Source organism: Anas platyrhynchos, chromosome 2 (genome assembly GCF_047663525.1).
Source record: "Anas platyrhynchos isolate ZD024472 breed Pekin duck chromosome 2, IASCAAS_PekinDuck_T2T, whole genome shotgun sequence".
Lineage (NCBI taxonomy): Eukaryota > Metazoa > Chordata > Aves > Anseriformes > Anatidae > Anas > Anas platyrhynchos.
In genome coordinates, this window is record NC_092588.1 from 52,259,805 (window position 1) to 52,272,024 (window position 12,220).

Genomic DNA, 12,220 nt, shown 5'->3' on the forward strand with positions numbered 1-12,220 from the left:
ACTGATTGAATTTAGCCAACTGTTATGTCACCATAGCAACCATACGTGATGGCTCCAAGCTGGAAATATCTGTTTTTATTTATTTATTTATTTATTTTTACAGGGATAAAAATGCTGCTTCTATTTCTTTGGGGAAAAAATGTGGCAGATCCACTAGGATCTTATATTTCAAGGAAGAGCTAGTCTTTTGTTTTAAATATCATGATGGGGAGAAAAGATGTGGATGCTTTGTTCACTGCATTGGCAGAGTTTCATGTATGGCCATATGTTATCTTCACCAGGAGCATAGGAAGAGCAGAACAATTGCACAGTGCCTACCTAGAAAAAATGTCTTAACTGTTGTTATTATTTTTATTTTTAACTTTTGCACTTAGTGGTCATGAACTTAAAATAACTATCACCTAAGCTGGACTCTTTATACTGACTTGGTGTTGTTTGTTTGTTTGTTTGTTTTGGTTAGGTCAAAAACCTACAGTTAAGCTGTTCTTTTTATGATGTGATAGATAAATGGAATAACTATTCTGCTGACATTTAAGATGTGCCTACTGCTAGGGTGAGCTGTGGAGATATCAACAGATAGAATATGACCCTGCAGACTAATCAAATGAAAGCATCTTACACAATTTGATGTTTTCAGTTGAGGAAACTGCCCAAAAATGTGTATAATAAAACTTTTGGCCAGTGATCAGTATGAGACAATTTCACACGCCTGTTTATTGTCTATTTTTGTATGACAAATTCTGTTCTCACTGATGGCAGCAAGCTACTGTTTCTTACAGTATTTTAATAAGTTTGGTCAAGGCTAAGAAAAATGATTTTAATACAAAACAATAACCACTCTTAATCAATTGCATTTGTCTTCTAGAGAGCAGGCCTTTGGCAATTACTTTTGGAAGGAAGAATGAATTCTTTATAGCTGTGAGGTGTATTTGTATGTACATTGTACTATAGCCAAAAAGGACAAATGCTCCTTTTTTCTTCTCTAAACATGCTGTCACAAGCAGTGTTTATGAAGAAAAAAAGTGAGAGAATAACTCAGCGATGAAGGCAGGGGAGATGCTGTTCCAAAAACAAGAGTGGGGCTTGCAGGGGTGCTGCAGATTTCCCCAGGGATGCATACCAAGCAAGAGTGCCCACTAGACAAACCTCCCTGAGCAAGACACAGCTGTTCTGGGCATTAGGGAAAAACATGTTCCTGATGCTGTAGTGCAAAGTATTTTGCTATGAAGCTTTGCCTCACAGCACTATCTTGCTGATGTTCTCCTCCTGCAGCAAGTTTGGTGGGGCAGGAGATGTAGAAGGAAGCTCTGCTTTATGCCATATGGTATAGGTAATGTCTGCATGACACGCTTGGGAATGGTGTTAACCAGATGGTCCAATCAGTACAGATGGCTGTTGATCCTCTAATGAAATTATGAGGTGCTCCCTCCTTTTAGGAAATGGACCGCGGTAGATACAGCTAGGGGTCCCAAGTCCAGGCACATCTGAGAATGCTGTGTCTTTCCTTCAGCATCTTCATTAATAAAACATTAATGGTAGTAACGGGCTCCAGCAGTGGGTCAGGAAAAAAGGCAATCCTTGAAGCTTTGTATCTTCTTTCAAAATGCTGCTTTTGTCTCCGAATGATGTATTAGCTGCTGAACAGCCATGTCAGTGCTACCTAGCAATGAACTGATGATACCACTTTCCCACAATTAATTCAAGTGTTGCAGCAAGGCTGACCTGGCTAATTAACGTGAAATAGCGTTCAAATTACCACAAGTATATTAGCTGTCTCTTTATTGTTTTTCATTTACTGACAGCAAAATCACCGAAAACACAGATCTTGGCCAGATAGTTTAAAGAGCACAATTATTCTAGTCGTGAGTTTCAGTCAGGCTGCCTTTGGCCAGCTGCTTCTGTTATAGCCATAGTGAGTCAAAGCTGGCCTATTTTAGCTCCCCTGCAGCAGCATTTTTGCTTCCTTGGAAGTGTGACGTCAAGTGTTATTAATAGCCAAATTGTCTAACATCTTGTAAAAGCTGTGTATTTCCTTGGATTCCATTCTTTTGCTATGAAGTTCCCACAAAGGAGACTATAAGATAAGTGTTTAGAGGTGCAACTGTGAGAAAGAAAATAGTGCATGTGAGGGGAGGGAAAAGCAATGGATGATTATAGCTCCTACTATACATAACACCTATGACTTCATAGTTTTCATTTTTCCTGGAATAGTGTAACAGGGCTTTTTTTCATCTAGATTTGAATATTGTAATGACTATGCAGGATGCTAGAGACAATGGCTCTAGTTCTTTTGCACATTTGGAAATATGCAAAAGGAGGAATACTGTTTTCTTTCATTCATTCAAAAAATTAATGCATCCTAACTATACACTACTGATCACCAAGATGTTTCGCCAGTGCAAAATGTGTGATTTGGAAGAGGATTTTGTGCTAATTGTTTAACTGACATTAATCATTGATGATAACATACTGACACCTATGAAAGAAGGTGAGAGACACCCTGAGAGCAAATCATCATGTGCAATTTCTCACTCTCACTCATCTGTATGGATTTTGCTGTGAAATTCTGACAATTTGTATTGTTTACTTACAAAACAAAAGCACAAAAGACATTTATATAATAAATGTATTTCACAGTGATGTGTTAAGCACTGAAGCAGGTTGCCCAGGGAGGTGGTGGAGGCACCCTTCCTTGCAGTGTTTAAAGAAAGGTTGGACACAGTACTTAGGGACATGGCTTAGCAGGTGATATTGGTGGTAAGGAAATTGTTGGACCAGATAATCTTGGATGTCTTTTCCAACCTTAATGATTAACCTATGATTCAATAGGAAATTTTAGGAAGATGAGTGAAGATGTTAAATGAAAAGAGGTGACTGTTTTGAAGGAGAAGATGGAGAGTGATATTGCTTTTGATTGCAACTTTTCCATTACATCTCTAAAGTCTTCTAGCAACTTTACAAATTGCTGCATGAAAATGATCAATGCAATTAATTGCTAACTGCCTATACATCCACAATGTTTAGCTGGGTCAATAGTTTCCCATCTGCTGTCTGTTTTCACAGTATACCAAACAGTATGATACCAACATGTAAAGAACATCAAAAAAGAGCAAATGTCAGTGGGAGAAAACAGTGTAATACACAAGTGATTGCTCTATGACATAGAACTTGCTACTTGCTGTACACCATCCCTAGAAAAAAAGATAAACGTTGGTCTCTTCAGGCATTCAAGCTGCCCCTCAGCCAACCATTATTCATTGCTAATCTACAGTAATAGAGATTTTGCCCACTGACTCTTTTCCTACATGTCTATATATATATATAAAAATGTTCTTTAACTTGTCTTGCTTTATTCCATGCTTTTTAGTAATCAGTTTAAAAACTTTGTGTGTGGAAAAGGAAGAGCTATTTTTTTTTCCTCAATGTAACTTTGATAATATCTTAGGTCAATAGAGAGCTGCCATATAAACAACAAGTTTTGCAGTAAATCTTAACAGTAGTTCCAGCAAATCTTGTCTTGAATTTCCAGGAGACTTTAGTCATGTTGCTAAGTACTTGTTTTTAAGAAGAGGAACCTAATATTTTTTTGCAGTGATTCTTCCTAATCATCAACCAGGCAGATCTCCTTTAAAAACAAATAAAATAATATAAAACAAATGAACAAACAAACAAAAAAATATTATTTTTTTTATCTTATGCATAAATTAAATTGCCCTATGAGCCTTCAAAAGTATTTTTCATCAGTAAAATCATTTTTTTGCGTGCCCACACAATTGATTTGATGCCTTTCCTCATTCAGGGGAGATATTTTAAGCTCGTGTCTATTTGCTTGTTTGACATTTGGGTTGTGGGTTTATGTGTGTGTTGTTCCTTTTTTCCCCCATTCTTTTTTGGGGGGGGATTTCTGTTCTCCTCTGTTGGGCTTACTGCCAATGCCAAGATGTCTTTGGTTAATATGAGATTTTTTTTTTCCCCAAACCTGTTGGCTTCATGACCTTACCCTTGGCTTGTAGAAGATCAGAACAGGAGGACAGAGTGTCTCATGTTGTGGCACCTTATTAATGTTGTTTTACTTATACCTGTTGCAGCTGTCTCTAAGAGCCAGCAGGGAAGCAACAGCCACTGGTCCCTACATCTTCTTTTGAACCATTCCCTGTTGAAGACTGGGCAGTATTTTTTTATTTTTTTTTTCCCAAGTGCTGATGTGCTATAATTTATTAAAAGATGCCTTCTATTCTCCTATTGAGGTTCTCAGTATTGTGATAGAAACCTAGCATTTACAAAGCTCTCAAAGGCCAGTTATCAAATGCATGACAAAACTTTCCTTCTCATTGCAAGGGCTACCCATGCATGGGTATTTGGAGATTTGCTGGGCACCCCTTGGGCCCTCCCTGTGGATCCATCTAAAGGAGGGAAAGATCTGGAAGAAGAGGGATGACACAGAACCCTGGCAGATACCATCACCCCGTGGAAGGAAAAATCCGTAGGGAAGGTCCTGCTGGCCTCCACCATTGAGGAGAAGTAAAGAGCCTCATCTTGACTCATCTCAGCAGCCATAACACATCGTTACTTGATGTTCCTGCTATACTCTCTATTTTGTGTTGGGCTTGTCTATTGCCCACTGTTCCCATGAGTCCCATGAGAGCAATTAAAACCATTTAAAACCCCTGTTACAGTGCAGCACAGCATTGCTGTTGGAAAAGCAGTGGTTCCCCATGCAGAAGTGAGACGCCACAGAAACAACCTCTAGGAAGTAGGCTCCTTCCCCATATTTCTTCATCTTGACCAGGACAGGCTGCAAATAACCGACCAAGATGGTCAAAGAGAGGTGTGCACCTCGTGCTTTCTATCTTTCAGCATTATATTGGAAGCAATATTCCCTCCTTCACCATCTAAAAAATAGTTTGGTGGGATTGCATCTTCTGTGTTCCTGGGATTAGGCAGTGAGATGAGAGCTACTTTTGGGTGATGATCAAGGAGAAGTTACAGCATTTCTGACCTCTTCAAGAATAGTTTCTGTGAAATGTTAAATTTCCAAGTCTTTTTCTCTACGTGTCATATTTCTCCACCCACTCTCCTTTGCTTTGAGGTGCTTAGAAATGCTTGGAATGGAAATACATATGAAAAATATTTAATCACAGCTACAGCCCTGCGTGGAGCGTTCTGTTTAGCAAAAAGTCTGTGTAATATCTGCATGTCAGCAACCACTTGGAGACATTACCCAGGCTGTTATCTGTAATCACCCAAAGATGTTTTATAACTCCAAGAATAACACTGACAGCCTTCCCTGGACCAACACAGTGTAGTCTTCACCAGTTACAGCAGCCCTTGGAGTAGCAAGAAAATATCCATCACAGTGCCCAATGCTAAGATCTGACAGATGTTGCTGTTAATGGCAGTCAGCATGCAGCTGTTTTCACAATTGTTTAAAAATCATATTCAGAGTGTTGTAAAAAAAAAAAAAATGGAGCAGGAATCAGTGTGATCCTATTTAGAATGCATAGCAGCATTGGTGTACTAATTATAATTTTGCCACAAGCAATTGTCACAGTCATAAAACTGCCAGTCTGTTTGGTGGTGGGCAGCTTTCTATTTCACAGACATCTGGCAGAATCAGCAGAGGATGATTAGCTTGCCAGACTGCCGGCTGTGAGCAAGAACAGAAAATCTCAGTGTTGAGGCAGGCTGGAGAAACTAGTGAATTCTTCAATAGAAATGGTGGGCCTGGGCACTGCAAAATGGGCTATCATTTGTTATTAAACAAATTAATGCATTCTGGTTTCTGTACCATCAGAATACAGATAGTTCTGATGTGTTTATACCTCAAAAAGAGGAAAAAAAAAAAAAGAAGAAAAAAAAAAGATTCTATTGTAGCAGGGAGGTAAGTCATCTTTGCTATGAGTTTCATGTATCAGGAAGCACACAGTTGTGCTGTTGTAGGACAAGACTGAGGGCCAAAAAATGACTTCCTCTCCTGAATCACAGAAATGGAGATATACTCTATCATATACTTGAAGTTCATTGGGCTTTCCAACGATACAGATCAGCTCTGATAAAATGCCACTTTGACACAGGCACGATGTGGGAACATTGTTCTTTCATTGCAATGCTTTCTAGCCAATTTCAGTATTTCACTTCAATAACATGCCAAACTTTATTTCTACTTAATACAGTAAGACGGAACAGAATTTAACAGAATATTATTTCTAAATCTCTATCTTTGCCAGTCTCACTTTATTATCAGGTACAGCACAGGCAAGGTTCTCCCTTTCCCACTTACTGTTGCTGTCTGAGCATCCATGGGAAGCCACCACATGCTCCCTGTTGAGTAGCGCTACTGTCATCTAATTATTTACCACTTAAGCGAAAGGGCTCGGCCTCTCAGAGTGGGAGACAGACCTGAAGAATGCCATGCTCTTCTTTCAGTGCATGTTGTTTTCTATATTTTAATAAATTAAGTATTTGAAAACTTGTAACAGTTTGCATGAAGACTTCAAATTGATTTTAGTTGACAGAAGTTATCTGGAGCAAGGACTGCTTTCATCTTATTGCGTTTGTATATTTTGTCTCAATGAAGGTATTGATCTTTCAATTCTGTTGCTTATCATATATACGTCATTTATGGAAATATATGGAAATGTATCTTTTTCAATCACTGAATATTGAGTATCGATCAGCTTTTTGTATCAAATGCTCACCATCAAAGCAACACAGGAATGAAGTCATCTGAACTTTAATTCCAAAGAACAAAGCCACTGATTTCTTTCCTGTAGATGTACTGAGGTTACATTATCCACAGTCCAATGTTTAGTTGAGGGAAATATGAAGGGCAATTAACTAAATGAGAATATTATTATAGGGCAACTAGACATGTTTTCTTTTTCAAGAGAAAATGAAGACATTAGCATTTTCTGTTTTTTTTTTTTTTTTTTTTTTTTGATTTCTTTTTTTGTTTCCCTGTTATGCTTGGTTGCAATTTTAAACCAGCAGGAATAAAAATTGTAAAATGATAATTAAATTAATAATTGTTAAATGATTATGTAACTTGAACTTTGTGCTTCTTACTTGCCCTGGCGATTGGGGCCCAGTTGTATGCAAAGGTACTATGATTTGTAGTACCTATGATACTAAACTAAAGTTTCATCTGCTCGTTACTTCAAGGTAATAAACTCAACTGGAAATTGGGAATTTTCATGTCCATGTCATGGCACAAATAACTTGAAAATATTTTGTAAATATGAGCTGTGAGAAAAAGACAGGCTTTCAGAACAAGGTTGCTGATAAAATGAGTGACTGTAGAAGAAGGACTTTATTCTGTTTTGTTTGGCATGGAAACTTTTTTTTTTTCTTCTAAATTTCAAGGAATTTAAATAACTCTGCTTTCATCTGCTCATATACATAGCTTCAGTATGTTATAAAACTCTGTCTATTAATAATGCAGCACACACAAGAACTCCCAAAATTCATTTGTGTGAAAAAAGCATGTTTTTGGAAAATCATGTTTAAAGTTCTTTCTTATATTTAAATGGAGGTAGTGGATTATGAGAGATGAGGCTCAGCAATATTTGCAGTAGATTCTTGCACATACTTAAAAACATGTACCTGACCAAAATAGCTTCCAGATTCAAACACCAGTTTAAAAAAAAAAAAAAAAAGTCACACTAATATAACTGCTCCAAATATAATTAATTATATTACTACTTTTATTGTTATAAAAATTAAATTAGTGTAACCTCAGATGTTTTAATGATTGTGATTTAATATTCTATATGTAACCCAGATACTAACATTAAAGCTGTGAACATTGCAAAGAGCATTGTATATCTCAAAAGAAGTGCTGGGGCACACTTCCATTCCTCCTTCCCTTCCCCCACGTGCTCTTTTTTGTTCAGTCCTAGATAAAAAGTAAAGAAGAAATGAGGCTTTCTGTGTTGGCATTGTGAATTGCAGCACAGCTACAAAAAACTCTTGTCCTTTAATCGACTGCTATGTGCAGCAAACGGAAGTAGGGCTTGCTTTGAGCTAGGAATAGGCAGTGAGAGCAGAAAATAATGACAGAGGGCACAGATATTCTGCTGAAGGCAGTGCTTGTCCTGCCCATATGACCTGTAACAGTCAACAAATTATTTGGTATGGAAAACACTGGCCACTCTTTCTGCATCATTTTGTCAGTGTAAGAGAGAAGATGTAAGAATAACATGATGTGGGGGAAGGGAGGAAAAATCCTTGCAAAGCATTTTCCAGTATGCTGTCACTGAGAGGGAAAGGGAAGCTTTCTGGTAAGGAAAATGCTTTGTTAAAGAGCTACTGCAGCTGAATTATAATATTCAGATATACTGGAGTCTCTCTGTCAGATATGTACCTCTTTTTTCTCCAGCCTCACCAATCTTTGGCATGCATTTTCTCCTGATAATTCTTCTATTGCAAGGTCTTTTCACCACTTGTGAAGACTGACCAAAGTCTGTGATCCTGTTGGAGCAGCACACTGAAAAGGGAAACAGGGTTTCTAAAGAAAGGCAATAGTTAGACTCACTGATAGAGCTGGGGGGGGTGTGGGGGGGGGAATATGTGAAAATTTTCATCTCAGAGTAACTTTGTCAGGTTTTTAAGGAAAGGTGGCTTCAAACTTGTCTATATTTTCCAGCTACTATCACCTGCTTTTCTCTTCTAACATTAATTCCCTTTTATCTTTAGGCCATCACACCACAAATCTACAACTACATATTAAAAACACCATGTCAAGCAGAGAAAAAAATGATAAAGACGCATTACTTTGAAATTTCTATTAGTGTTTGATCATTGGCTGTCTCTTTTTTTGTCCCTTGCATTTTTTTGGAGCAAGCTTTGGTTGTTGCAGAGATTAAAACCCGGTAATCAGAATGTCAATGGTGCTCTAGGTCCTTAGCATGCTTCTATATCTAGACTTTTATCATCTGGTCTGATATCTTTAGCCATATGTTCTGAGATGTCTTTTAATCAGATGTGTTAAGAAAAGTATTACTGCACACTTGTCTTAGGTAAGTTAAAAACATCAATCACTAAAATATTGTGTTAAATCACTCGCAAAGTAAAATTTTCTCCCTGGGTTCTCTGCCAGGAATGGTGAGAGAGTTTTCACTTAGAATAGGATTCCAAAACCTCAGTCTTTATGTGACTTCAGATATTGTCTTTGGAGATAAAAGATGCTAATGCATTTGCCCTTTAGCAGTAGGGAGAAAGCAAATTCACCAAGGTTTCCTTTTATTTTGTAAATACCACTGAGGGAGGAAAATGATGGCCTCTTTTAGATGTGAAGTACTCAGTTTTGGCATTTGATAGGAAAGCTGGAAACATTAGCATGACTTGATTTATATAAATGGACAGTGAGGCACTAAACTACATGCTTGCTGTTATCATGGTGAAATTATTGATATTAACTGACATGAGGAAAGATCACAGGAATTTCAGAAGAGCACTGCCAAGGCAAGAGGCTGAGAAAGCTGTGTAGAGCAATGCAGGCAAAGCATATTTGTAACTACTCAAAGTACCCTTAGAGGTTTGATTGTAACCATTCAGGAAAAATAGCTAGACACCATCAGAAGAAAATCGAAGGTACTGTCATGCACAAAACCAGTTAAAAAGTGTGTTGAAGCTATTATATAAAAATATGTAACCTTTTCTTATTTGAAATGGATTTCTATAACTGAGTTTCTATTACTGTTGTAAGGAAGGCACCACTGAGTAATCTTTCCTTTGTGTTAATGATTTTCTGGGGAAATGAGTAGCTTATATGTGAAACTTAGAACCATGAGTTGCTAGGACGTTAAAGACATTAGCTGGATTTGATCAAGAAGAAAAAGCATGAAATTTGGTCCTTCATAGACATCTGTCATGACACCTTATACAATTTTGTTAACTCTTCAGAAATTCTAAGTAAGTTTCAGAAAGAGGGCAGGGATATAATGAAAGCCATGCAAAGCTTATACTTTTTCATTTCTCTATGGCTAAAATTTTTATGTGTTCACCAAATAGTTTTAGATGAAATGGCACTTGGGGGAAAAAGAACTCTGATCCTGTGTTACTGCTCCACTCAGAGGAATGGGGTGGTTTTATTTACTTATTTATTTTTGTTTTGTTTTTTGGTTCCTTTTTTGAAGCTTCGGTTCTGCCTACACATTTCTGCAGTCAGGGTGAAGTTTACTGCTCCTCTGGCTGTGTGGATTGAGCTGGTTGTGTGACTTAAAGGTTGCCTTACAGACTAGGTATTTTTATGTTTGTATTTTCTGTTATGTATTCTATTTTGTTTGTTTGTTTTTCAGTGGTTTGAGAACAGCTGAATGAGGACATCATGAATCTTAATTTTGAATTAGTAAAATTCCATGGAAGTGCTTCACCATAGCCTTCAATGCCATGAGGTGCTGGGACAAGTACTAGACAGCTACAGTGACACCTACAGAGTTCTTTATCTAGGGGAAGATATCTGCATAATGCTTACTTTGTTTTTCCACAGCTTTTTGTTTGTTTGTTTGCTCGTTTTTAATGCAAATTCACCAGCTGACTTTATATATACGTATATATATTCATACTTAATATAGAATATTTAACTTCATGAGCATAGTCCCTCCTTAGTGACAGGGTGATGTGTCACCCCATTTCAGGATAGCTGTGTCACAGATGAAAATGAACATGGCAAATGATTTGTCTCGTAGATTTTTTTTTCTAAGTTGAGAAGAAACTCCTAATGTGGAAAGGATCTATTTTCAGTGAAATATCCCCAAAACTACCAAACATTATTAGCCCATATTAGCCCAACGGTCCTTGCACAGTGAAGGACATAATTTGTGCTAGTGATAATGAAAATAGTTTCTTGATAATTCATTCATCTTGAGGATGTGATTTAAATGAGTTTTTCTATCTTCTGTTGTTGGCAAACCTCTTAGCAATTTTTTTTTCAATCTATCTTATTATCAAAAACTAGAAAAATCTAGTGTCTTAGGAAGTCAGCTTCTTTTGGTTTGTAACTCAGTCATTTTTCTTCTCTGATTCTTTCTTAATTCCTGCACTTCATGTCCTTTTAAACTGAATCTCTGGAAAAAATTCCATCCAAATATATTTTGTTGTTGTTGTTGTTAGTTACTCTTGTTTGTTTGTTTGTTTTTGTGTGTTGTTTTTTTTTTTACCTTTTTATTCATTATATGAGGAGAAAGTTTGTATTCAAGAGAATACTAATTGATGCTAATTAAGTTTTAGAGCTTAAATTTAGTTATAAAGAAGATGGGAAACTTGGCTTTGGTGCTCTACACTGCCAAAACAACATTTTAATTCCATCTTTTTCTGAAACCAAAGACGAGTTTCAGTGCAAGTGGTATGCCTGTATTTAAATGCTTCTTAGCTGTGCAACAGCTGTTTCCTTCTCCTGCAAACATTGCTTTCCCAAAAGTCTATTTGTTGGTCCTCACAGATAATCTCTTCACTTCTCTGGAAAAGCAACATGCCTTGGAAGACTAATGTCTTTGGAAGTCTTTGGTATCCTTATGAATTCATCTCTTCTGCATTGGCCTACAAATGTAGGGAGCTAAACCTTTGCAGTGCAACTTAATGGAGCAGGTTAAACATTTGGTGGTGTGTAGTTTATGAGCAAAAGTCAGCTTTTATTAAATAATTAATTAAATTAGTTACTTATTTTGGTCTATGAATGAAATCAAAGCATTAATTTTTGTTCACTTTTAAAGTATGTAATCAAAATTTAAAATATGTTTTAATACCATGGAGTGCTTTCAACTTGCTCTCGTTGGTACTTCTGCTATTAACTTGTTTATAAAACAAGAATATGGATATTTAAAATATTTAGCATAGGAGAGAAGCATAGGCTTTAGATCACTATCTGAACACTTTTGAGGAGCTTTATTTGCATTTCTTTTATTTTCAAAGGCTGTTCTGGGGAAAAAAAAATAAAAATCATTAACTTCAAAACAGAATTACAAGTAAATTTTGAAAGGCAGTAAATGCCATCAAGGAAATATGCCATCATAGTCTTGAAAGGATGCTACAGCATCAAGAATTACAAAAATACCTTACTAAATAAAGATATTACTCAGTGTGTATTTGTGTTATTTTTGCATGTGCTCCTCAGCATATTGCACAAGTATCATGAACAAAGACTTTTTAGGTATTGCAGCAGTATAGTAGTAGCAAATAAAATGCACGTCTAAATAAGGGCACACCAAAGTGTCATTTGTAA

The 12,220-nt window shown here is 36.8% G+C and overlaps 1 long non-coding RNA gene across 1 annotated transcript in view; it reads left to right on the forward strand.

The window, feature by feature from the left end:
• The window catches only part of LOC140001882 (uncharacterized), a 66,967-nt gene extending 59,779 nt beyond the window's left edge, over window positions 1-7,188 (forward strand). The window contains exon 2 of the long non-coding RNA XR_011807559.1: window positions 4,339-7,188. This is a non-coding gene — a long non-coding RNA (uncharacterized lncRNA). The remainder of the gene's footprint in view (window positions 1-4,338) is intronic.
• Window positions 7,189-12,220: the final 5,032 nt, after the last annotated feature.